The sequence below is a fragment of the Mesoplodon mirus genome (assembly GCF_964341445.2).
Source record: "Mesoplodon mirus genome assembly, chromosome: 3".
NCBI lineage: Eukaryota > Metazoa > Chordata > Mammalia > Artiodactyla > Ziphiidae > Mesoplodon > Mesoplodon mirus.
Window position 1 is genome coordinate 177418874 of NC_138978.1, and position 24199 is coordinate 177443072.

The 24199-nt window shown below is 47.6% G+C and overlaps 1 protein-coding gene across 1 annotated transcript in view; it reads right to left on the minus strand.

The window, feature by feature from the left end:
* The window catches only part of EPHX1 (epoxide hydrolase 1), a 39429-nt gene extending 28084 nt beyond the window's left edge, over positions 1 to 11345 (minus strand). Inside the window, exon 1 of the mRNA XM_082615793.1 lies at positions 11238 to 11345. The gene's annotated coding sequence lies outside the window, so the exon portion shown is untranslated. The remainder of the gene's footprint in view (positions 1 to 11237) is intronic.
* Positions 11346 to 24199: the final 12854 nt, after the last annotated feature.

Sequence of the window (24199 nt, forward strand, 5' to 3'; positions counted from 1 at the left end):
ACTGAAGCTTTGAGCATGCGCTTCTGAAACTTGGGAAAAAATTAGGAATTAGTTCAAGCTGAAGAAGTCAGTTGTGCAATTATGGTGACCTTTACCCTTAAAAGATGCAAATAGAGCAATTTATTATTTTACTTTTCTTTTGTCTTTCTGGGTCTTACTCGAAAAGGACAATTTTAACTATAGATTAAGTAAAAAGGGTGCTTAGTTCTCTAGAATTGCTAAAAGGAAACCCAGTCTAGTAATTTCACTGAATGTATAGTATTTCTGTTATGCTTGGGGCAAAAACACAAGTTTTAAAGCATACGATTGGGACTTCCCTGGTGGCACAGTGGTTAAGAATCCACCTGCCAATGCAGGGGACATGGGTTCGAGCCCTGGTCCAAGCCCATGCACCACAACTACTGAGCCTGTGCTCTAGAGCCCACGAGCCACAACTACTGAGCCCACATGCCACAACTACTGAAGCCCACACACCTAGAGCCCATGCTCCACAACAATAGAAGCCACAGCAGTGAGAAGCCCGCACACCGCAACGAAGAGTAGTCCCCGCTCGCCACAACTAGAGGAAGCCCGCCTGCAGCAACGAAGACCCAACGCAGCCAAAAATAATCAATTAAATAAATAAATAAAAATACCAATGGAATTAAAAAGAAAAACATACAATTCACTTTTTTTCTTTAATTTATTTATCTTATTTTATTTATTTTTGGCTGTGTTGGGTCTTCGTTGCTGTGCACAGGCTTTCTCTAGTTGCGGCGAGCAGGGGCTACTCTAGTTGTGGAGCACGGGCTCTAGGCATACGGGCTCAATAGCTGTGGCACGTGGGCTCTAGAGCAGAGGCTCAGTAGTTGTGGTGCACGGGCTTAGCTGCTCTGCGGCATGTGGGATCTTCCCAGACCAGGGCTCGAGCCTGTGTCCCCTGCATTGGCAGGCGGATTCTTAACCACTGCACCACCAGAGAAGCCCACAATTCACTTTTAGATTGATACTGAAAGTTCAAGTGAAAACTATTTTCTTGTAATTTGAATATGTAAAGTATCAAGAAGTCATTTTGTTCTTTTAAAGTAAATCAGAGATGATGCGAGGATCTTGCATTCACCATGCAGCCACCAGCCCAGGCCTGGACTGCTTACTCCCAAACTTCCCTTGTATGACAGGAAAATAAACTTCTATATTGTTTAATCCATTGTTATTTTGAGTTTTCTATTATATAAAGCCTAACATAATCCCAACTAATTGAGAAAGTCAGGGGGGAAAGAAAATATATCAAGTTCCCCCAGGGTACACACTCTTAAGAACAAATGCCCAGTCTTCAAAATTTTCAATGTTCTATTACTGTTCTGTCTCTGGAACATTTATATGATAAATAAACATTTTCCTGCTTCCCCAATCGCATAAAGGTATGTTCTCAAAAGATAGCAAAGAGGAAACAAACTTTCACTGAATATGCTTTTGCATGTTGAAAAAAAATTTTTTTTTACCAAATGCATGTACTATCTACCCCAAAACAAAATAATCATACATTTTAAAAATATGGACAACCACAAGAGTGAGTCTTCCCTATGATCCAGCTCTAACAGTGAGTCAGACACCTCGCAGCACCAGAACTGCGCAAACGCACTCAGCAGCTGAGGTGTGACTTCCCAGTGGCCAAGAAACCCTGGAGACAAAGGTGAATCCGGAAACTCAGAAACCCATGGGCATCTGAGGGCCGGGGGCCTGGCGAACCTATGAAACAGGGTAAAGAAAGCTGGCTGGGCTGTGGGAGAAACACTGGCTGCCGAAGAACTGGTGTCCAAACGGGGCTGTCCTTTCTGTGCACATGGCTCCCACTGCCATCTCTGGACAGATGACAGACATGAGCATCTCTAACCCAGACCTCCTCTGAGCTCCAGACCCAGGCACCCACCTGCCAAGTCGATAGTTCCTCCATGTCTCAAAACCTCCTCCAGGGCATCCGAAGTCGCACTTGTCTCCCTAAACTTTGTCTTCCTCTGGGGTTCCCTCTCACTGTAGCTGGCACTAGCCACCTTCCATCTGCCAAGCCAAAAACCCAGGCGATGTCCCTGAAAGCCCCCTCCTCCATTTCACCCGCATCCAATCTCTCGGCAGGTTCCGGCAGCTCTACCTCCCAGTTTATATCCCCAATCCTGCTCCACCACCACCACCCCGCCCAGGTGCCCAGGTGCCCGTCTCTCCCCGGACTACAGCCGGTCCACTCACCCCTGCTCTGCACCCCCCAATACACTCTGCAGCCAGAGCGATCTTTTGGCAATGCAAATCTGACCCTGTTGCGTTCCCTGCTAAAACTCTTAAATAGCTTCCTGCTCCTTTGGTTAAGGTGACCTTCAAGGCCTGTGTGGTCTGACCTGCCCACACCTCTCCCAGGCTTCAGCCCCGACCCCCATATCCTTTCAGGCGTGTGCGCTTGCCTGCTCCCTCCGGCTGCAGGGCTTCGCGGAAATGCTGGTTCCCTCTGTCTGCAACGCTCTTCCCGTCCCTTCTCAGCTCCTTAACTTGTGTTCACCCTTCCGATTTCAGATCGTGTCCCTCCTCCAAGCCTATTTCAGCACCATGCACCTCTCCTTCCTACCCCTCGTCACTGTCACATTTGTCCATGAGGTTATGTGACTGGTGGGGTCTCCCCCACTGGAAGGAAGCTCTTTGAGGGTAGAGACTAGGGCTGCTTTGGCCCCCTGTCTCCCCAGTGCCTGGCACTTATTGGATGCTCAGTAAATATTTGTTGAATGGCCTTTTCCCCCCGGCTGGCAGCTCGGAGGCTGCTCAATGCCTGGAGTTACTGTAAAAGACGTGAGCCAGCGGGAGTTCGTCAAAGCCCTGGCAGCCTTCCTCAGAAAGTCCAGGAAGTTGAAAGCCCCTGAATAGGTGGACACTGTCAAGCCGGCCAAGCATAAAGAGCTCACTCCCTAAGATAAGAACGGGTTCTACACACGAGCTGCTTCCATAGCACGGCACCTGTACCTCCGGGGCAGCGCAGGGTTGGCGGGGGGGGGGGGAGGTGCTCTGTGACCAAGATCTATGGTGGGTGTCAGGGAAACGGTGTCACGCCCAGCCACTTCGGCAGAGGCTCCAAAAGCATGGCCCGTCGGGTTCTCCAAGCCCTGGAGGGGCTGAAAAAGGTGGGAAAGGACCAAGATGGGGGCTACAAACTGACACCTCAGGGACAGAGAGATCTGGACAGAATCGCTGGACAGGTGGCAGCTGCCAACAAGAAGCATTCGAACAAAATAAAGTGCTGTTGACAACTTGTGATAAAAAATTTGTTGAATGAATGAATTTAAAAGTTCTTTGAATGACAGCGTTGAAAATGATCAGACCTTTTGAGCTAGAAGATGGCTGAATTCTCCTTGAGGAATTATAGACGACCTACTTCTGAGCCTAGTTTGTAGAGATGGGCCAGTATCCCAGGCGCACGGTAAATGTCAGGGTTTGGGATCTAGAAAGATGAGGATCAGCCTCAGGATCCTGCTGAACACGATGGGGGAGGGGTGGGTCGGCCAGCCTGCCCTCAAAGAGTCTCCTCCCTCGGACCCAGGCAGGTGGTGAGAACCCCACAATCTGAAAATGCTCCCCAAATCACAGAAAACTACTAGCTAACTCCAACTCTTACCAGGTACCTGGCCTTGGGCTGGATGCCCAAATGTCCTTCAAGAGAAGAGGCCGAGGGCTTCCCTGGTGGCGCAGTGGTTGAGAGTCCGCCTGCCGATGCAGGGGACGCGGGTTCGTGCCCTGGTCCGGGAGGATCCCACATGCCAAGGAGCGGCTGGGCCCGTGAGCCATGGCTGCTGAGCCTGCGCGTCCAGAGCCTGTGCTCCGCAATGGGAGAGGCCACAACAGTGAGAGGCCCCCCAAAAAAGAGAAGAGGCCGAGAGGGTGGACACAGACCTGAGCCTGAGGAGAAGGCCCAGCTGTGGCCTGCACGGGGGATTCCTCCCTCCAGCCTGTTGTCTGATGTCTTCCTGACAGGGATTCAGACTCAGGAGCTTGATAACCTCGTGTTCCTTCTGGGGAAGTAGTCGGCCAGCAGTCCACAACCGCGGGGCAGAGGGGTACACTGTGTGCCCCCAGACTCCAGGCCAGAGAAAGGTGGGGCTGGGGGTCTGTGTGCTTCCTCGGCCTCGGCCCCTCGCCGCCCTACCCAGCCTTGCTGCTCCTCCCTGGGGAGAGGCATATCCAGCAGAAAGGGGAAAACAGATGGCTTCCCTTCTGCTCCAGGGGGTCATGCCAAGGAAGGCCACCCAGACCAGGAACGTCCCTCCAGCAACATGCACCAAAGGCTGGCCAAAGCCTGGGGCTCCCAGGGGCTCCCCAACAGCGATGCCCAAAACTCCCAGGCAAGCTCACTGTAGCGGAGACCGCTCTGGCCCAGGATAGATGGGGGAATACACTGGGTGAAGGGCCTCCCCAACTCTGCACAGCCCAGCACGTGACCAGCCTCTCCACCCACAGGCTTTTCCCGGAACCCCAGTGGCCAGCGGTGCTGGGGTGGGCCAGGCCCATGGGCAAGGTCAGCTGGGCTGGACAGATTAGAATGCTCTGCACTTGGGACAAGGGCCATGTTTATCTCCCTGAAAGATCTGGAACCAAGCCCCGGGAGAGCAGCCTGGCAGGAAAAGAAACACGTCGTTTGTAGGCAAAAACAAAGGGAAGTAAAAAAGTAAAAACAGTGTGGGGGGCAGCCTTCTTATGGGGAACCCTGTTCTGGGGTCAGAGTGAAGGCACATCACTGTATGCCCTGGAGGGTCACCCCCGCCCCCTGCCCCCATCCCCATGCCCCCAACGAGATATATATATATATATATATATATATATATATGCACACACACACATACACACACCTGTATAGACAGACAGAAAGAATAGAATTACTGACTGCTGATCTGATCTGATGAAAATCTTCATGGACTCAGGAGCCAGCTCGGCTGGTGGTCAAGCACTCATGGTCTGCTTTGAATCCTGGCCCTATCCCTTACTAGCCATAGCCTAGGTAAACTTCATTGACATTTAGCCAGTGTCTTCATTTCTCCAAGCCTCAGTCTCCACACCTGCAAAATGGGTGGAATAAAGTACATCCCTGGGCTTCCCTGGTGGCGCAGTGGTTGAGAGTCTGCCTGCCGATGCAGGGGACGTGGGTTTGTGCCCCGGTCCGGGAAGATCCCACATGCCACGGAGCGGCTAGGCCCGTGAGCCATGGCCACTGAGCCTGCACGTCCGGAGCCTGTGCTCCGCAACGGGAGAGACCACAACAGTGAGAGGCCCGCGTACCACAAAAAAAAAAAAAAAAAAAAAAAAAGTACATCCCTTACTGAATGAACTCAGGGAAAGTGGCCACACAGGGAACAGCTGTCACAGGCATTCACTCTTTGTTTTTAAATCCTGAGGACACGAAAGGTCGGGGAGAGAGGCCTACCCTGAAGCTGAGGGAACCTTCCCTGAGGAAGTGTTACCTGAACCAAGAAGGGAAGTTAGGAGCGATCCTTGAAAGAGGGAGGGCAGAGGGTTCCAGGGCGGATAGGATGCCTGAAGGCCGGTGTGGCTGGAAGGCAGAAAGTGAGGGAAGCACGGCCTAGGATAAGGAGGGGGCTCTCGGCTCTGGGGCCTGAGTGAAGGCAGCCTCAGCACCTGCCTGCAGGGTCTGCATGGGTGAAAGGGGGGAATTCGATGGGTGGGCTGCCTGGTCCAGAGCACCTTCAGAGAGGGGATGCTGACCTCCACAGATTTTAAATGCCCCTGAGCTGGGGGAGCAGGGGCCACCACAAACTCATTTACACAAGCTGCCATGCAGACTTTTAGTTAAATGGCACAAGCGGGGAGCAGGCTCTCTCCACCCTGCAGGGTTCACACGCGCATGCTCTGGGAGTTTCATTTGAATCCTTTCCATCTCGCATTCTGTCAAGTTGTCCACTGGTTCTAAGTTACCAGAGAAAACACCCAAGTGGAACACAGTTCACTGCCTATGAGGAAAAAACATTCCCTTCCTGGAATTTCAATACGTGACATTCTCTATTTGAGGAGAGAAAGACTCCTATTTCAGGAGATAATAGGCGTGGGCCGTATAATACACCTATTTGATTCCTTTCCACCATTAACCACACTCTCTCTCCTCCCTCCCCTCCCCAAGTCTGCTTTTCCTCATCGATGTGCTCCCGGTATGGAAGCTTCCTCAATAGTGTGTAACAGGATAGCACTGCGAGCTGGGCCACAGCACAGTCACCTGAGCTGGCTTTATTGTCTGAAATGCACTGAAAGGGTCCCTGTGCTTCACATACTGAAGCCCTAAGGACTAGAGTCTGAGTTCAGAGGAATATTCTGGGTTGCTGGTGTCTTGGTGGGGTCAGTTTGCTTGTGGAAATGCCTAGGTTTCAAAAAGAAATAAAAAGTCAAAAAAGGCTAAAAATACTTCTGAAGTTCAACCAAAGGTCCAGGGGGCAACTCTGAAATTAAGGTGTTCCATCTTGACAGTATCACTGTGACCCTGAGACCCGCCTGTGGGAAGGGGGCACAGACCCGGCCGAGGGCAGGGGGCCGCCTTCCCCCACCTGGTGGCCAGCCTGCCGGCTCCTGCCTCCTCACAGCGACAACTTGGTTCACAGGCAGAAAACCTGGAAAGCAGGAAAATACATCCACTTTCTCCCAAAGAGTTGGTAAGAGCGTCAGATTTCCCTGAGCCCTTGGCACTCAGGGGTTAATCATGGAGCTTGGTGCTGGAATCAGTGTTTCTCTTACTTTCCAAAAGGTCCAAGTCTCGCCAGTTCGAACGAGAAGGGTAGTACAATCGGAAAGTCGCACCCAGTATCGCAAAGGTCACTCATGCCACCTGGAAAGCCAAGTCGCAGGCTGAGTCACCGGGGGACACCCTGAGGTGGTGGTCCTCGGGGAAGGCCCACACCCAGCCACTGAGAAGCACCGCACGGGTTTCTGACTCAGAGGCACCTGGCCTCCTGCTCCTGGTCATTGGCTTCCTGCAGCCCTCACGGCTCATAGTGCAGGCCACAGTCTGGCTAGAGCCAGCCTGATAGGCCCACAGCGGGGACGCTCAGAACCCTTACAGAACATGAGGACGCATCTGGGCAGCACCACCTCCTCTGAGGAAGCCCAAAGAAACCCTGGACTGGGACGTGGTGGTGGGAAGACTCCATAAGCATAGCATCTCCTGTGCTACGGTAACCCTAAGAAGTAAGGCGTAGTTGTTTTCTGCTTTAAAGAGATCTAAAAATGAAGCTCCAAGAGGCTAAACAGTTTGCCCAAGTTAACCCAGCTTGCAAGTGCCAAGAAATATATATATATATATATATATATATATATATATATATATATATATTTTGCGGTACGCGGGCCTCTCACTGTCGTGGCCTCTCCCGTTGCGGAGCACAGGCTCCGGACACGCAGGCTCAGCGGCCATGGCTCATGGGCCCAGCCGGTCCGCGGCATGTGGGATCTTCCCGGACCGGGGCACGAACCCGTGTCCCCTGCATCGGCAGGTGGACTCTCAACCACTGCGCCACCAGGGAAGCCCCCAAGAAAATATTTTAATTCAGTCTGTTTATCAATCTTCCCAAACACTAAAGGTAGTAAAAACTCCTGCTCTTGACTCAGGACAACACCCATGGTTCCCATTTGTGGGTTAGCTATAGATTCCTCCAGAAAGTCCTTGAAATCCCCAAAGAGAAGAGCTTTTTTTTTTCCTACTGCAAGCACTTTCAGTTGAGCCTAACAGGTGTGGCTTTGCAGTAGTCGGACTGTGCACTCAAATGGCTCCTCATGAGAATGGTGCCCGCTGCCCGACAGCAAAGCCAAGACAGACAATGGGGTCCAGTGGACAGAAGACTCCACTCCAGGTCCTTGAGCCTGTCTAAAGGAATGTTCACAGGCTAGACTTGAGACAGTGAAAAGAGCTGCTCTCTGGTGACAAAGGATGAACGAGGACCTCCCTCAGGAAGTAAACATAGAGTCATTCCTCAGTATCCGTGGGGGATTGGTCCCAGCACCCTCCGGATACCAAAATCGGTGGATGCTCAGGTCCCTTATATACAATGGCAGAGGACAGTCTGCCCTCCGTATGGCTGGGTTCCACATCCACGGCCTCAAAGCCTAGGCATACGGAGGGCCAACTGTAACCTTGATGGCAGAAGAGGCAGTTTCGGTTTGAACCTGGTTTGCACAATGGCGTGTTCACTTAGGCAACCAAGGTCAGGCTCGTACCGTTCTCTCCTTGACAAGAGAGCATCCAGCACTCCCTCCTCAGGGAAGGGGGTGGGGGGTGGGGGCTGGATCCTTGGCAAAGCTTTGGTTCCCTCTTGGGGGAACTGCTGGGGTGCCACCTCCCTGCTGCAACCTCCCCACCTGGCCATACGGCCCCTGGAGCCTCTGCTCCTAAACCGCTGGGCTCGGGCCAAGAACCACCCACCAGCAGCCCACAGGTGACCCATGGGGCCAGCTGGCCTGGGTAGTGACGCTTCTGCCTCCACCCTGGGCCTTCGACCTCTGCCTGGGGTCTTGCCCCCTACACCCTGGCCAGGCCCTTCACTCTATTTGACGCTGCCCACAGCGAACCCGGCGTAGGCCGCGGGACCACCTAGGCCCCAACAAAACTGGCAGCTTCCCACTAACCTCTTTCCTTTTCTGAAGATTCCTTTGGATTCTTAACCACGGGATCATCACATATTAGATCTGTAAGAAGCCTTGCAGATTATATAGCCCAACCTCATTTCATGGACGAGGTCCCCAGAGGGGAACTTCCTGGCAGAGCTGGGACACCAGCCAGATATTCTTCCTATGCCAATTCTCTTTCCATATCACTGTATCACCTCTCAAAGGAATGAATCACTCTGATGGGATGTAGGGTCCTGTCAGAGGTGGGTTTTGAGCATGGGATCCTAGAGACCCCTCAAGTCACCACAGGCCTGCTGTGTCTGTGTCCACTCCAGCCTGAGTGGGTATGCTCTGGGCTCCTTCTTCAGCAGTAGTGAGCAGCTCACACTGAGCCCTGCCTTATTTTGTAAGCCCAGCTGGGTTCCATGTCTTTGAGTATCTCAGCTCAAGGATAGAGAACTGGAATCTGGACAGCCCCTGCCTTCCCGTGTCTGGGCTAGGCCAGGATGCTGCAAGGAAAGTCAAGGTGCAAGTCAGCAATCACTAAGCCTGGGCATGTCGGGTTATGTCGATGGGAGGGTCACCGTGTATTGATAACATGGGGGCCCCCTGTGCCCTCCAGCTGGTGCTGGATTTAGACCTCAGACATGAACGAGGACACCACAGGAGGGGGCTGGGGGAGGCACTCCACTTCCTCCAGTGATCCGATGCCCTTTCTCTAAAGGTCCCTCTGCCCAAAGAGGCCCCATTCAGTCTCTTACCACGGACATCCCACTCCCATAAGTCTGTACCAGCCCATGCACTTAAGGGATAGCCGGGAGGCAGGCGGGATCACACAGGGAGCACGTGGGTTGGAGCAGGTGGTGTTGAAGTTCACCCTGGCGGCCTTGCTGAGCAGTTATTTCCCATGGAAGACTTTCCTTTCCTGGAACTGGAGGTGGGGGGAGCCTCTTGTTCTCAGGCTGAGCCAGTCAAGTTTATCCAGTAGCTCACTCACACCAAAGGACCCTGGTGGCAGCTTGGCCCACACTCAGCAAACACAGATATAAAGTTCATCCATGCCAGCCACATGCCTGCCATGGGGCCTTTGCACTTGCTTGACCTGTGAACCATCACTCCAGATAGCAGTCTGCCACCCCCTTACTCCTCAGTATTATTCAAATATCCCCTCTCAGGGGGGCCTTCTTTTACCCGCCCCCCACTTCTCTTTTCAGTGCTGTATTTTGCTCCCACATCGCTTTCTGACATAGTTTATATTTGACAAATCTATTGTGCGTATCGTCCATCTTTCCCCCAGCAGAACGGTAGACTCCGTGAAGGCATGCTCCCTGCTGAGCCCCCTGCGGGGGCAGAGCCTGCACCCAGTGGTCAGTCCTCTCGCACTGCCCACGCCTAGGTGTGGACATGTGGGAAGGAAAAACTGATTTTTGCTAAATCAGACCTGCTGGGGCTAGTAAAAGGCTCCTACAACGTCCCCAAGCCCCCACTCCCTGAAGGAAGCAACCACCATCCCAGAAGACAAGGCTACTTTCCGGAGCGGTGCCGCTTCTTGCCAAAGTTTATTTTTAATGCTGAATTCAGAGGAGTCTGCAGAGCGGCACCGAGACAGGCATAAATCCCAATGCTCTCAGCAATTTCCCGCAACAGCTCGTAAATCCGATGTACTGGGTGCTGAGGTGCCGAATGCAGAGGTCCCCCCGCTACTCCACGGCGGAGCCGGCACGGAGCTGCAGCGCGGGGAGGGGGGCAGGGCAGAGGAAAGGCTGTCTGCGCATCTGGGCGCCAGGGGCCCACCCAGGCTTTGTGGAGCCTGAAGTTTATATAGTGGAGGAGAGTGAAGGGGGTGGGGGACGAAGCTTCATAAGAAGTCAAAACTAGGATCACAACATTGCTAGAGTCGCTGACCGCGCCTCCACCCCGAAGGCGTCAGAAGGGCCGGGCAAGTGAGGGGCCGGAGGCTTAAATTCCCCAGCTTCCTGCGGGGAGGGAGGCTAAAGGAGTCTCGGGTCTCTGCTGCGCTTACACTGATCACATCCCTGGGCTCCTGCTACATGGTGGACTCTTAACCCCGGGCCCAGGTTTCCTCTCCTGTGCGCTGAGCTGAGGAGGTTGGCCTTCTCTCCCGAGAGAAGAGCAATGGGAGAGAGAGAAAAACTGGGGCGGCGCACAGAGATGGCGAGACAGCTCGTCTCAGCTAAGAGACCTGAGATCGGTTTTAGGACTCCGGTGACAAACAAGTGCATTTGCACTGCGTGAGCCAGACGCACCCTGGAAGCGGTACTCTCCAGGAGAGCCAGGCAACGGGGCCCCGCTGCTCTCCCCCGCTGGCCCGAGCCCGCTCGCAGGGCTCACGCCGGCCTCTCCCGGAGCCCGGAGCGCTAGCGCGCCAGAGGGGGCGGGGGCCGAGCGGCGCGCTCGGAGCCTAGGTCTGGACGGAGCTGCGGGCTGCGGGGAAGCGGGCGGGAGCGGAGGCCTGTCTGGAAGTCTCCCTGGAGCCCTGGCCGGACGGCGCCGGCCGACAGCGTCCCCCAGCCCGCGGGATCGCGATCCGCCCCTGCACCCCGGGAGCGCGATCAGGGCCGTCCGGGCCCCGGAAACTGCGCACGACGCCCCCGGGCGCTTACGGTCGTCTGCTCCTGGCTCCCGGGCTCGGCGGCAGCAGGTACGCGGTCCCTCCGGCTCTGGCTCCCCGGGTTCCCCGGCTCCCTATCCGCGCGTCCCCTGCCAACCCCGCGCTGACCCCGCCCCGGCTCGGCCCCCCAGAGGGGCGGGCCGGGGCCGGGCCCAGGGCGGCGGGGCAACCCAGGTTCAGTCGCGCTCCGCCCCTGTTACCTGAGCGACCCGGGCGAATCTCTGCACCTGCCTAAGCTCCGCCTCTGCTTTGGAAGAGGGCTCTCAAAGCGCTGCCCGCGGACCCGAGGACAGAAACGAAGCCGAAGTGTTTAGTAACTCAGGCAGTAACTTTGTCCCCTGAATCAAAAAACAAACAAACCCCAAGGTTGCACGTTGTATGACTTGTTTCATGTTTCTAGTCGTTCGTTCCTATTGTATTTTACACGTGTATTGGTCCAGGACAGATTGGGAAATTTAAAAACAAACACATTTGTCTTTCAACACAGAGTCTGAGAAGCAGTAGTCTGGGTGAAAGTACGACCCATTTAAAGAGGTCTTCATCGCACTCGTAGAGAACGGACGTGAGGGCACGGATGGGGCGAAGGTTAAGCTGGGACGAAGTGAGAGAGTGGCATGGACATATATACACTACCAAATGTAAAACAGATAGCTAGCGGGAAGGAACCGCATAGCACAGGGAGATCAGCTCGGTGCTTTGTGACCACCTAGAGGGGTGGGATAGGGAGGGTGGGCGGGAGGTTCAAGAGGGAGGGGATATGGGGATACATGTATACATATAGCTGATTCACTTTGTTGTGCAGCAGAAACTAACACAACATTGTAAAGTCATTATACTCCAATAAAGATGTAAAAACAAAACCAAAAACAAACAAACAAACAAATCCCAAAGAGGTCTTCATGGTGAGGGTGAGGTCTACAACGGGTAGTTCAAGCCCTGGACAGTAGCACTTAATTAATCCGCTTCCATTCAGCAGAAGCTGGGCGCTCAGGCCAGTGGATGCTTGGCTCTTGACTTCTGCAACAAGCGATAATCCCCAGACCTTCATCCTTAGAAAACCTACCCTATCACCTCTGTCATCGCTCCTCGTCACCGCCTCACAACTCCTACGACACCGCTTTTATGTGCTCACAGATGAAGTTTCAACACCCGGCATCCTCAGGATCACAGCCAGCAGACCAGAACCAGAGCCTGTTACAGGGATATTAAACTTCTGACTGTCACCCTGCATACAACTTCAGGATAAAGTTCACCCCCTTGGCCTCCAACCTTACTGCTCACCCTGGCCCAAGAACTCCATTTCAATGAAGAGAGGCTGTTCCTGGCTAACAAACACACTCAATTCAATCACATCTCCAAACTTTGCTTGTGCAGCGTGCCTGGAAAGGATGCTCTCCTGCATCCAAACATGAAATCCTACTGTTCTTTAATTCCACACCCTCCTACAAAAGCCTTTTCTTAACCCTGCAGTCTCTGGCATCTCTGTGCTCCTTGAAAACGTGCAGCCTGTGAGATCCCTCCATCCCTCCCCCATATCTTTCAGACAGAAGCTGCTCTGTCTGTGGCCATTTTACCAAGGGACTCAAATTTGTTACTCTTCAAACTGCAGTGATGATGAAAACATTCTAAAATTAGATATTGGTGATGGTGTATCACCATAACTCTGTTAATATACTAAAAACTACTGAATTGTACACTTTAATGTTTTATATAAATTTTAAAATTTATTTTTGGTTGTGTTGGGTCTTCGTTGCTGCGCGTGGGCTTTCTCTAGTTGCGGAGAGCGGGGGCTACGCTTCCTTGCGGGGCGCGGGCTTCTCTTGTTGCGGAGCACGGGCTCTAGGTGGGCGGACTTCAGTAGTTGTGGCTCGCGGGCTCCTGGGCTTAGTTGCTCCGTGGCATGTGGGATCTTCCCGGGCTCGAACCCGTGTCCCCTTCATTGGCAGGCAGATTCTTAACCACACCGCCACCGGGGAAGCCCTGAACTGTTCACTTTAAAAGGATGAATTTTATGGTATGTGAATTATATCTCAAGAAAACTGTTATTTTTATATAAAAAAACTGTACTGAGGTTGTAACCTCACTCCTCACTCCTGTATCCCAATATCCTCCTCCTTGGTTATATTCATCGAGTATTAGAATATGAAATCCAGGACAGTGCAAGATATTTCAAAGTACAGTCTATATATACACAGTCAGCAAATAAATAAGGCACTGAGTCCAACTCAGCAGGGCAAAATTTAGACAATCAGATTTCAGCTTTTGGTCAAAAGCTGTTGAAAGGTTTATGGAGTGAAAGAATGGGTATAAAGTGATCTCTAGAATAAATTATGTATTTTAAAAACTCAGAACAAAGGCTGTTCTTCTGTACAAACTTCTGGAGAGTTTCCAGGTACATCAGGGAGAATGAAGAATAATGTGTTGGGGGGAACAATCTTGGCTAAAAATTGTAGATCAATTCCTGATTCACTGGAAGGAAACAACATCTTTTATGCCAAAAATGCATGATATAAACCTAATCATAAGGAAACATCAGGAAAAAAAAAACCCAGATTAAGTAACAATCTACAAAATAACTGGCCTGTACTTTTCAAAGATGTCAATGTCAGAAAAGTCAATGTCATGAAAGGAAAGGAAAGGCAGATAAAAACGTTCATGATGAAAGGAGACTAAAGAGTCATAAAAACAAATCGCAACGCTCTATCCTAGACTGGATCCTGGACCAGAAACCATTTCTATGAAGAATATTATTGGGACTACTGGGGACATTTGAAGAAAGTCTATAAATTAAATAATAGTATTATATTAATGTTAAATATCTTGATTTTGAGAATGAATTCTTTCTAAGTGAATATCCTTGATCTCAGAAAAGACACACTGAATTATTTAAGGAGTCATGGCTGAAATGTCCTTCCATTTAATACACTGTATATACTCTCCATATACATATATATATATATATATATATATATGGAGAGAGAGAATTACAAAGCAAATGCAACAAAATGTTATCAATTAGTAACTCTGGGTAAAGCATATATGGGAATTCCTTATACTATTCTTGCAACAACTTTGCTGTAAGTTTGAAATTATTGTGAAATTAAAAGTTTTTTAAAATGTGGGTTAAATAAACATGTACATTTATCTCAGTTCCCTACTGAAAACACCATGGAAATAACTACAGAGGGGTAGAAAAGCTATAAATCCCACCAGGAGAAAGTGATTGGGAGAAAAGATAACAGCAGAGGAGAAATGTCAACAGATTTTTGTAAGATGAAAAGTCAGATGATTGACTTAGCAGAACAGATAAAGCTAAAAAGCTTTCTACAACCAGAAGCAAGCAGATTCTTGCCCTAGTCTTGCAGAAATCATTCAGCTATAGCCCATGGGCCACATCGGACCCACAACTTATTTTTGTAAATTGTTTTTGTAAATAAAGTTTTACTGGAGTACAGTCATACTCATTTGTTTGCATATTGATTTCATACAATAGCAGAGTTGAGTAGTTACCGGTAAAGCCTAAAATATTTATTATCTGACCCTTATACAGAAAACATTTGCCAATCCCTGCCTTAGAGCCCTGCAAAGTCTTAGGAGCTAGAGGTATGGGGAGTCTCTGAAGGCAGGGGTGTGGTGGTGTGGGAAATGGTCATCTGCCATAGACCTCGAGTGTCCCTGCATGTTCCTGCTGGGTGTGCCAAGAACGCAAGGCAAAGACTCAATGATGGAGCATTGCTGTTTAATGGGTATAGCAGTTCAGTTCTGCAAGATGAAAAGAGTTCTGGAAATGGGTAGTGGTGATGGTTGCATGACAATATAAATGAATGTACTTAATGCTACTTAACTGTACACTTAAAAATGGTTAAGGGGCTTCCCTGGTGGTGCAGTGGTTGAGCATCCGCCTGCCGATGCAGGGGACACGGGTTCGTGCCCCGGCCCGGGAGGATCTCACATGCCACGGAGCGGCTGGGCCCGTGAGCCATGGTCGCTGAGCCTGCGCGTCCGGAACCTGTGCTCCACAACGGGAGAGGCCACAACAGTGAGAGGTCCGCATACCGCAAAAAAAAAAAAAAAAAAGGTTAAGATGATAAATTTTATATTATGTGTATTTTACCACACACACAAACACACACACACACACACACATTGGGGGGGGGAACCCTAAGAGGATTAATTTAAAGTTTGTATAAGGAGAATTTATATCTCCTGTCCCTTGTTCATAGTCTAAGCCAGTGACCAGTCCTCCCTCACTGTGGCTGACCAGGGGTTTATTTTCTGGAAACTGAACTGAAAGGCTTCCACCCCAGGGGCACTAGGCCCAACTAGAACAGGGATGAGGCACCCGACTGGAAACAGTAGAACCAAGTGAAAGTCTTCCCATTAACCTGTGAGGCCCTCCTCAGCCCCTTCCCAATTGAGCTCACAGGACACTGTCTCCAAGTAATAATCCCGAGGCAGGAAGCAGAGGATCTGCCTCTGAACTAAATGAGCCGTCCTGTCCCGGAGAAAAGAGCCGCACCTAATGAAACTCCAAAGCTTTTGCACAGCAAAGGAAACCATAAACAAGACCAAAAGACAGCCCTCAGAATGGGAGAAAATATTTGCAAATGAAGCAACTGACAAAGGATTAATCTCCAAAATATACAACAGCTCTTGGAGCTCAATATCAAAAAAACAAACAACCCAATCCAAAAGTGGGCAGAAGACCCAAATAGACATTTCTCCAAAGAAGATATACAGACTGCTAACAAACAGATAAAAGAATGCTCAACATCACTAATCATTAGAGAAATGCAAATCAAAACTACAATGAGATATCATCTCACACCACTCAGAACGGCCATCATCAAAAATCTAGAAACAATAAATGCTGGAGAGGGTGTGGAGAAAAGGGAACCCTCTTGCACTGCTGATGGGAATGTGAATTGGTACAGCCACTATGGAGAACGGTATGGAGGTTCCTTAAAAAACTACAAAAAGAACTACCATATGATCCAGCAATCCCACTACTGGGCATATACCCTGAGAAAACCATAATTCAAAAAGAGTCATGTACCAAAATGTTCATTGCAGCTCTATTTACAATAGCCAGGACATGGAAACAACCTAAGTGTCCATCATCAGATGAATGGATAAAGAAGGTGTGGCACATATATACAATGGAATATTACTCAGCCATAAAAAGAAATGAAATTGAGCTATTTGTAATGAGGTGGATAGACCTAGAGTCTGTCATACAGAGTGAAGTAAGTCAGAAAGAGAAAGACAAATACCATATGCTAACACATATATATGGAATCTAAGAAAAAAATGTCATGAAGAACCTAGGGGTAAAACAGGAATAAAGACACTGACCTACTTGAGAATGGACTTGAGGATATGGGGAGGGGGAAGGGTAAGCTGTGACAAAGCGAGAGAGAGGCATGGACATATATACACTACCAAAAGTAAGGTAGATAGCTAGTGGGAAGCAGCCGCATAGCACAGGGAGATCAGCTCGGTGCTTTGTGACCGCCTGGAGGGGTGGGATAGGGAGGGTGGGAGGGAGGGAGACGCAGGAGGGAAAGGATATGGGAACAGATGTATATGTATAACTGATTCACTTTGTTATAAAGCAGAAACGAATACACCATTGTGAAGCAATTATACTCCAATAAAGTTGTAAAAAAAAAAAAAGAAAGAAAGAGCTGCAGATAGTGACATCTGCGGGCCTCATAACAAAACAGCTGGCTCCCCATCTGACCACCCTCCACTGAGGTCAATCAGGCTACTGCCCCCCACGCACACAGAACTTCCAAATGGTGTTTTAGTGCCTCACTCCTAAATATTAAAAGATCACCAGACACTGGCAAAAGTCTCCCACATAAAAGGCAGAGTCCAAACTAGAGAGAGAAAGTGCTCACAGGTAACAGAAGAAACTATAATATCCTCAAAGAGATAAAAAACGAATTGAAGCAGGAACAAGACAGAATTAAAAAAGAAGCATTCAGAGAATTAGAATGTACTTTTTGAAATTAAAAATTTAAGAGAAAGGTCAGAAGATAGAGTTGAGGAATTCTCTCAGTAAAATAGAACACAAATCAAAGAGATAGACAGTGGAAGAAAAAAAAAAAGGAAAAGAAAAATCAGAAGATCGATCCAGGAAGTCACCAGACTAATAAGAGCTCCATAAGAGAGAAAAGAGAATATAGACAGAAGGAAATTATTAAAGAAAGAATCCAAGAATATTTCCCAAACCAAAGCACAGGAGTCTCCAGATGAAAAAGACACAATAAAAAGCCAGAAGAACACACCAATGCAAGTCATTGTGAAATTTCAGAATACTAAAGAAAAAGAGAAGATCTTAAAAGCTTTGGTTGGGGGGGACACAAAAAAACAAAAATAGTCAACACAAAGACTCAATAATCAGAATATCCTCAGACTTATTAGCAATAACACCGGATGCCATAAAATAGTGAAGCCAGGCCTTCAAAAGTTGTGGGAAAATTATTTCCAAAGAAGAATTATATAATAAAGTGTGAGGGCAAATTAAGGACATTCTCATACGTATAAGGACTAAATATATTTTTACTTCTCACGCACCCGTTTCTAGGGATATTACTAGAGGATGTGCTCCAGCAAAACAAGGGGGTAAAATATGAAAGGGGAAGACATGGTATTTGGGAAACAGGGGATCTAATAAAGGAGCAGCAATAGGAGTCCTAGGCTGACAGCTGTGCAGCAGGCTTAGAAAGTAACCTGTCCAGATTGAAAGAGGAAGACAAATGGCTGGGAGGCAGGTCTCCAGGGAAGAAATGAAAATATATATTAACTGAGTTAACTTTTTGGGAAAGAACATGAACAGATATTTGTCAGATCTGATGGCTTATTTAGGGGAAAAAAACTAAGGAAAGGAAGATGGAAAAATAAGTGAAGGAGGAAAATGATTAACAACAGGAAAAACGGAAAGTTGTTCAAGAAAGCAAATCTAATCATGGTACACTGCTTGGCTGTGTAGTGAGCATATTTACATAGTCATCATTAGGTAACCACTATTGATTTAACACAAAGTTGTTGTTACTATCTTGGGAGGATGCAGTGGGAGCAGTAGGGGCGGGTGTATAATACTTAAGTCTTTATTATAAGAAAAAATCAATAGGTCATGTCTAAAATTGACAAACCAAGAAATATGCATTATAGGCATATTATTTAGATATTCAGAGGTAAATGCCAAAAGACTTGAAAGTAGAATGAGAAAAATGAGGGAAGGGGATTGTTATATTTTATTCTAAGCCTTGATTATTTGATTTCTCAATAACCATGTACAGATAAAAATAGAAATTCATTTAAAAATATTATTTTCTAAGGCCATCGGACACTCCAGATTCGTTGCATTTCTCCCTAGATTTCTAAAGCATGGCTTGCACTCTTCCCAATTCCAGGCTCATATCAGTTCCAATAAACTGCTGCTTACTTCTGCTTCCACACAAACTTTTCCTTCACGTTTATTCCCCATGGGGCTACTGCCTTGTACTCTCTGCTCTCTGGATGCTTATCAGTAAGTTCCTTTTCAGATGCCAATTGAAAGATTATTGATTGCATCAGACCCTGTATGTACTTTATTAGAGTTAGATTCTCATATCACCTGCTACTCATCACAAAAGTGTTATCTACCTCAAAGTGAACAGATTACAGGTCCCCTGGGGCTTTAGAGTGGAGGTGAGGATACCAAATGGCTATTTTACAAAATGCCCTAAAGAGAGAGCATTTTGTAAGAAAATCAATTACACAGAATTATTTCATATCTGTATTTCTCATCATTTTTATAATCAAGTATATTTAACAGTCATCTGTTAGCATACGTGCTACCCCAACTAATGGAAGAGATTTTCACATAGTGAAGTATAAGAACTTATTCTGGCTTATACATGATTTAACTTGAACTTTAGGCTAACAAGAACAGCTTGTTTGTGGCCTATTAAACATGCATTGTACATCTGCTTTAACCATTAACACAAAGAATGCATTTTAAAAAATCAAAATGGAGTAACTGTGGTTCAAGCCTTCAAAATGGAGCTGAATGGCCATTTTGGACACAGTTTCAGACACGTTCCTGGATTACTAAGAATTACATTTTCTGAACTGTATCAGACTCAAGGACACAACCATCCGTTCTCAAAACAATATCTGATAGCTGCCAGCTGCAACCTCACGGTCTCAAGGTCTCCCCTTGTAACTATGCAACCATTTGGGACTACAACCAATCCTCCCTTGGCAGGCAACCTTACGTCTTGCCAGCTCCAATTATAATTCTTGACAAACAGCTCCTATAATTTTGCAGTCTTTGCCTTTATAAGCCTCCTCCATTTTGTAGTCTGGCAGAACACAATTCAAGTGCTACTTGAATCTGTGTCTCCTGGGCTGTAATCTTCAGTTTGGCTCAAATAAAACTCTTTTCTACTCCTATTGTAGATTGGTTTATTGATTTTTTCTGTCAACTGTACAATAGACAAGATAATTTACAAAGATATCTTTTGGGAGGTTATCAAGAATGACAAAATAAAGTAATATGTCCTGAGTCACCACAAATAGAAAATAATTTTAGGGTTTTTTTTGTGTGTGTGTGTGGTACACGGGCCTCTCACTGTTGTGGCCTCTCCCATCGCGGAGCACAGGCTCTGGACACGCAAGCTCAGTGGCCATGGCTCACGGGCCCAGCCGCTCTGCGGCATGTGGGATCCTCCCGGACCGGGGCACGAACCTGTGTCCCCTGCATCGGCAGGCAGACTCTCAACCACTGCGCCACCAGGGAAGCCCAAATTTTAGGTTTTAAATAGATTTCATAGTTTTACAAAAAGATGCAAACGAAGAGGAAAGATGCAAAATGTTGGATTTTTTAAAGCACTTTTCCTATGTCCACAGAAAGGCAGAAGGATATATTCTTACTCAACAATCCTGAAATTTCTTTTAAATTACTTCACACTGACCACTTTCTCCCACGTTTCTTGAGATCACTGACTATACTATATTCCCAGGACTTCAAGGTCAACAATATTATCTCATGAAGATCAAAAGTCAACAGAAGAATTTAGTAAAGAAGCCAGTTGTAAACACAGTTTATACACAAAGTTCAAAGGAAGTCAAGGCCCTCTTGAGCCCTCTATGGGCCTGCATTGGACACTGCATTATGACGATACCCTATTTGAGTAGGAGAATCATTTCATTCTTGTTTTGCCCAGGACGGGGAGATTGTTATTTAAACTCAGTATTTTAATCAGAGTCAATCATTTGAAGCCTCAGTTGGCTCTACATGGTTTTAAGACAACAGCAGTTTCAGCCCTTTTCCCCCACCTCCAACCCCTGTTCTCCTTGAAGAGCAAAAACCAGGTTTAACCCTTTTAACTGATTTTTATGTTTGTATACTTAAGTGTTTTTTTGTTTGTTTTTGCGGTACGCGGGCCTCTCACTGCTGTGGCCTCTCCCATTGCGGAGCACAGGCTCCGGAGGCGCAGGCTCAGCGGCCATGGCTCACGGGCCCAGCCGCTCCGCGGCATGTGGGATCTTCCTGGACCGGGGCACGAACCCGTGTCCCCTGCATCGGCAGGCAGACTCCCAGCCACTGCGCCACCAGGGAAGCCCAAGTGTTTTTCTTTTTTAACCTCATCTTAGGCACTACCTGTTGAAGACTTCAACAGATAAGGAAATTAGCTCTTCAACTGACTTCGCTAGGGAACTTCCATCCGCCCCGTATTCCTTCCCCCCAATTTTACTTACATTTTAATATTCAGTGTTTTCATTATTTGAAGGCAACTCAGGGCCAAGCTATTATCACTATGATTTTCTTTTCCTGTGTAACATGTTTTCCCTAGAATTAATATTTTAAAAATTTGCTTGGTTTTCTCTGTACCGATCACTACTTCACCACTGACCTCTCTATCAGTTATATACATCCCTTCGTAGTAAATTCATTCACGTCAGATTTTTTTCCTTTTCTTAAAGAAGTGCCTCAGGAGCTCCCTGACCTGCCTCTGATCTGGTCTGGTGGCTCCATCCCTGCAGCACAGCTGTCATCTGAGTTCCCGCGTCTCCACCATCCTGGGGATTCCTTCCTGCTATCTCCTATGTTAGGTATCCACTTCCTATATCCCATGTCTTCGTCTCTCTTGATTCATTCCATTTTAGAGGAACACCCCCTGGAGTGACTTCCTGAAAAAGGTTATGTGGCAGGTAAATTTCTGAGACATTGTGGAGTAGATTACTGCCCCCCGCGATTTGCTGAGGAGCTACAACTGTCTGTCATTGGAGCAAAAAATAAACTTTTTTCAAGATACTGAGATTGGAGGGTTACCTCAGTAAAACCTAATCTAAATGTGTCTGGGAAATGTCTTTATTCAATATTTCCCTTTAACTGTTTAGATGAATACAAAAGTCCAGGATGGAAACAGTTCTCCTTCAGAATTTTGAAGGCATTGCTCCACCATATTCTAGTCTCTAGTATTGCCCTTGAGAAGCCCAAAGCCACTCTGATGCCTTTTAAAGGTATCTGATCCTTTTAAAGGTTCTGATCCTTTTAAAGAACCACCCCCCACCCCCAGGACTTCCCTGGTGGTGCAGTGGTTAAGAATCCACCTGCCGATGCAGGGGACAGGGGTTCGAGCTCTGGTCCGCGAAGATCCCACATGCTGCGGAGCAACTAAGCCTGTGCGCCACAACTACTGAGCCCGTGAGCCACAACTACTGAAGCCCGTGTGCCTAGAGCCTCTGTTCCACGACAACAGAAGCCACCGCATTGAGAAGCCCACACACCGCAACGAAGAGTAGCAGCCAAAAATACATAAATTAATTAATTTTTAAAAAAAGACCTCTCCCCCCTTTTCCTCTGGAAGCTTATAGGAGCTTCTCTTTATCACCATTATACTGAAATTCTGAGATCATAGGTCCTGATATTTGGTCTACTCTCACCCTCATGCAAGGCACTAGGCAGGCCCTTTCAGTCTGGAAATTCATGTCCTTTAATTTTGCAAAAATTTCTTAAATAATCTTGTTGATGGTTTCTTCCACTCCATGTTCTTTTTTAGGGAATTCCTATATCCAAATCTTGAACTGTTTTTCCTATCTACTCTTGCCTTTTTTTCTGCCTCTTTTTTCTTTTTGGCTCCATTTTCTGAGGTATTTCTGCAATTTTTTCTTTTCCCACTTCTACTTTTTCACTTCGGCTGTCATGTTTTTAATTTCCAGGAGTATTTTCTGTTCTTTTCATCTAGGTTCCCCTGAAAACAGAGCCTGAGACAAAGGCTTACTTATAGTAGCTTATGTGGGAAGTCATCCCAGGGATAGGAGTGAGGGCTGGGAGGTGAAAATGTAAAGGAGGAAAAGACAATACGAGGATGTGTTTTCAACTACACCACTGCTCTGGGTAACTGGTGCTTGATTCTATGGGACCTTCTGAGAAGATTTATAAAATGATTCTCAGGACTGTCCACACAGGGAGCAAAAAGTAGGAGTATTAGCGCCATCCCTCACTGGTCAAGGGTGAACCTCACAGGCTTAGAATTCCCCGCTTTTCTGGGTTTCATGTACATGAATGCCAAGAAAAGTGGTGTCAGACTGAAACCATAAAGGAACGGACTAAGAGAGCAAGTGACTATATCAAAATCTGAAACTTTTGCATGGCAAAAGGTATCTGTGGTAGGCTGAACAATGTTTCCCCCAAAGACATCCCTGAGCTAACCCCCAGAACCTGTGACAGTTACCTTAGACGGCAAAAGGGACTTTGCAGATGTCATTAAAATGTGAAGATTATCCTGGGTTATCTGGGTGGGAACTAAATGTAATCACCAGGGTCCTTATAAGAGGGAGTCAAGAAGGTCAAAGGAAGAAGGAGATGTGGTGACAGAGTACGGGTAGGAAAGGAGATGCAGTGTGGAGCCATAAGCCAAGGAATGAGAACAGCCTCGGGAGGCTGGGAAAGGCAAAAAATGGGTTCTCCACTGGAGCCCTCAGATGGAATGAATCCTGATTGATTTTAGCCCTTTTCCAGTCACTTCAGACTTCCGTTCCTGTAAGAGAATAAATGTGTGGGATTTTTAAGCCACTAAATTTGTGATAATCTGTTATGGCAGTAATAACAAATTAGTTTCCAAGGGATCAAAACAGTATCCATACACAAAGATAAAATATGAATGACAGAATGGGCAAAATGCTTGGGAAATATTTAACAAAAGACATTCTGAAAACATAGAGGATTCCTGTTTTTTAATTTAATAAACACATAGAAATTACTATGTCCCAGGCCCTAAGTGCTTTACAAATGCTAATTCATTTAACCTTCATAATAACTCTATGAGGTTCTTATTATCTACCATTTTACATCCGAGGAAACTGAGGCACAGAGGTTAAAGAACTTGTCCAAGGTTCCAAGAAACCTTAAAGAAATGACAACAATCCAACAGAACATTAGCAAAAACACGTTTGAAGATACCATTATCAACTCAAGTCCTCTGGAAAGCACATACCAAGATGGAATAAGTGTAGAGGTCTATTGGCAGAAATGGCTGTGAACAGGGCTTCCCTGGTGACACAGTGGTTGAGAATCTGCCTGCTAATGCAGGGGACACGGGTTCGAGCCCTGGTCTGGGAGGATCCCACATGCCGCGGAGCAACCAGGCCCGTGAGCCACAACTACTGAGCCTGCACGTCTGGAGCCTGTGCTCCGCAACAAGAGAGGCAGTGATAGTGAGAGGCCCGTGCACCGTGATGAAGAGTGGCCCCCGCTTGCCACAACTAGAGAAAGCCCTAGCACAGAAACGAAGACCCAACACAGCAAAAATAAATAAATAAATAAATAAATAAATAAATTCCTACCCCCCCCAACATCTTCTTTAAAAAAAAAGAAATGCCTGTGAACAGAAGAGGAAGCAGGAGAGGGAAAGAGCCTCAGACCACAGTGCAGGTCTGACACCTGTGAAGGGAGAG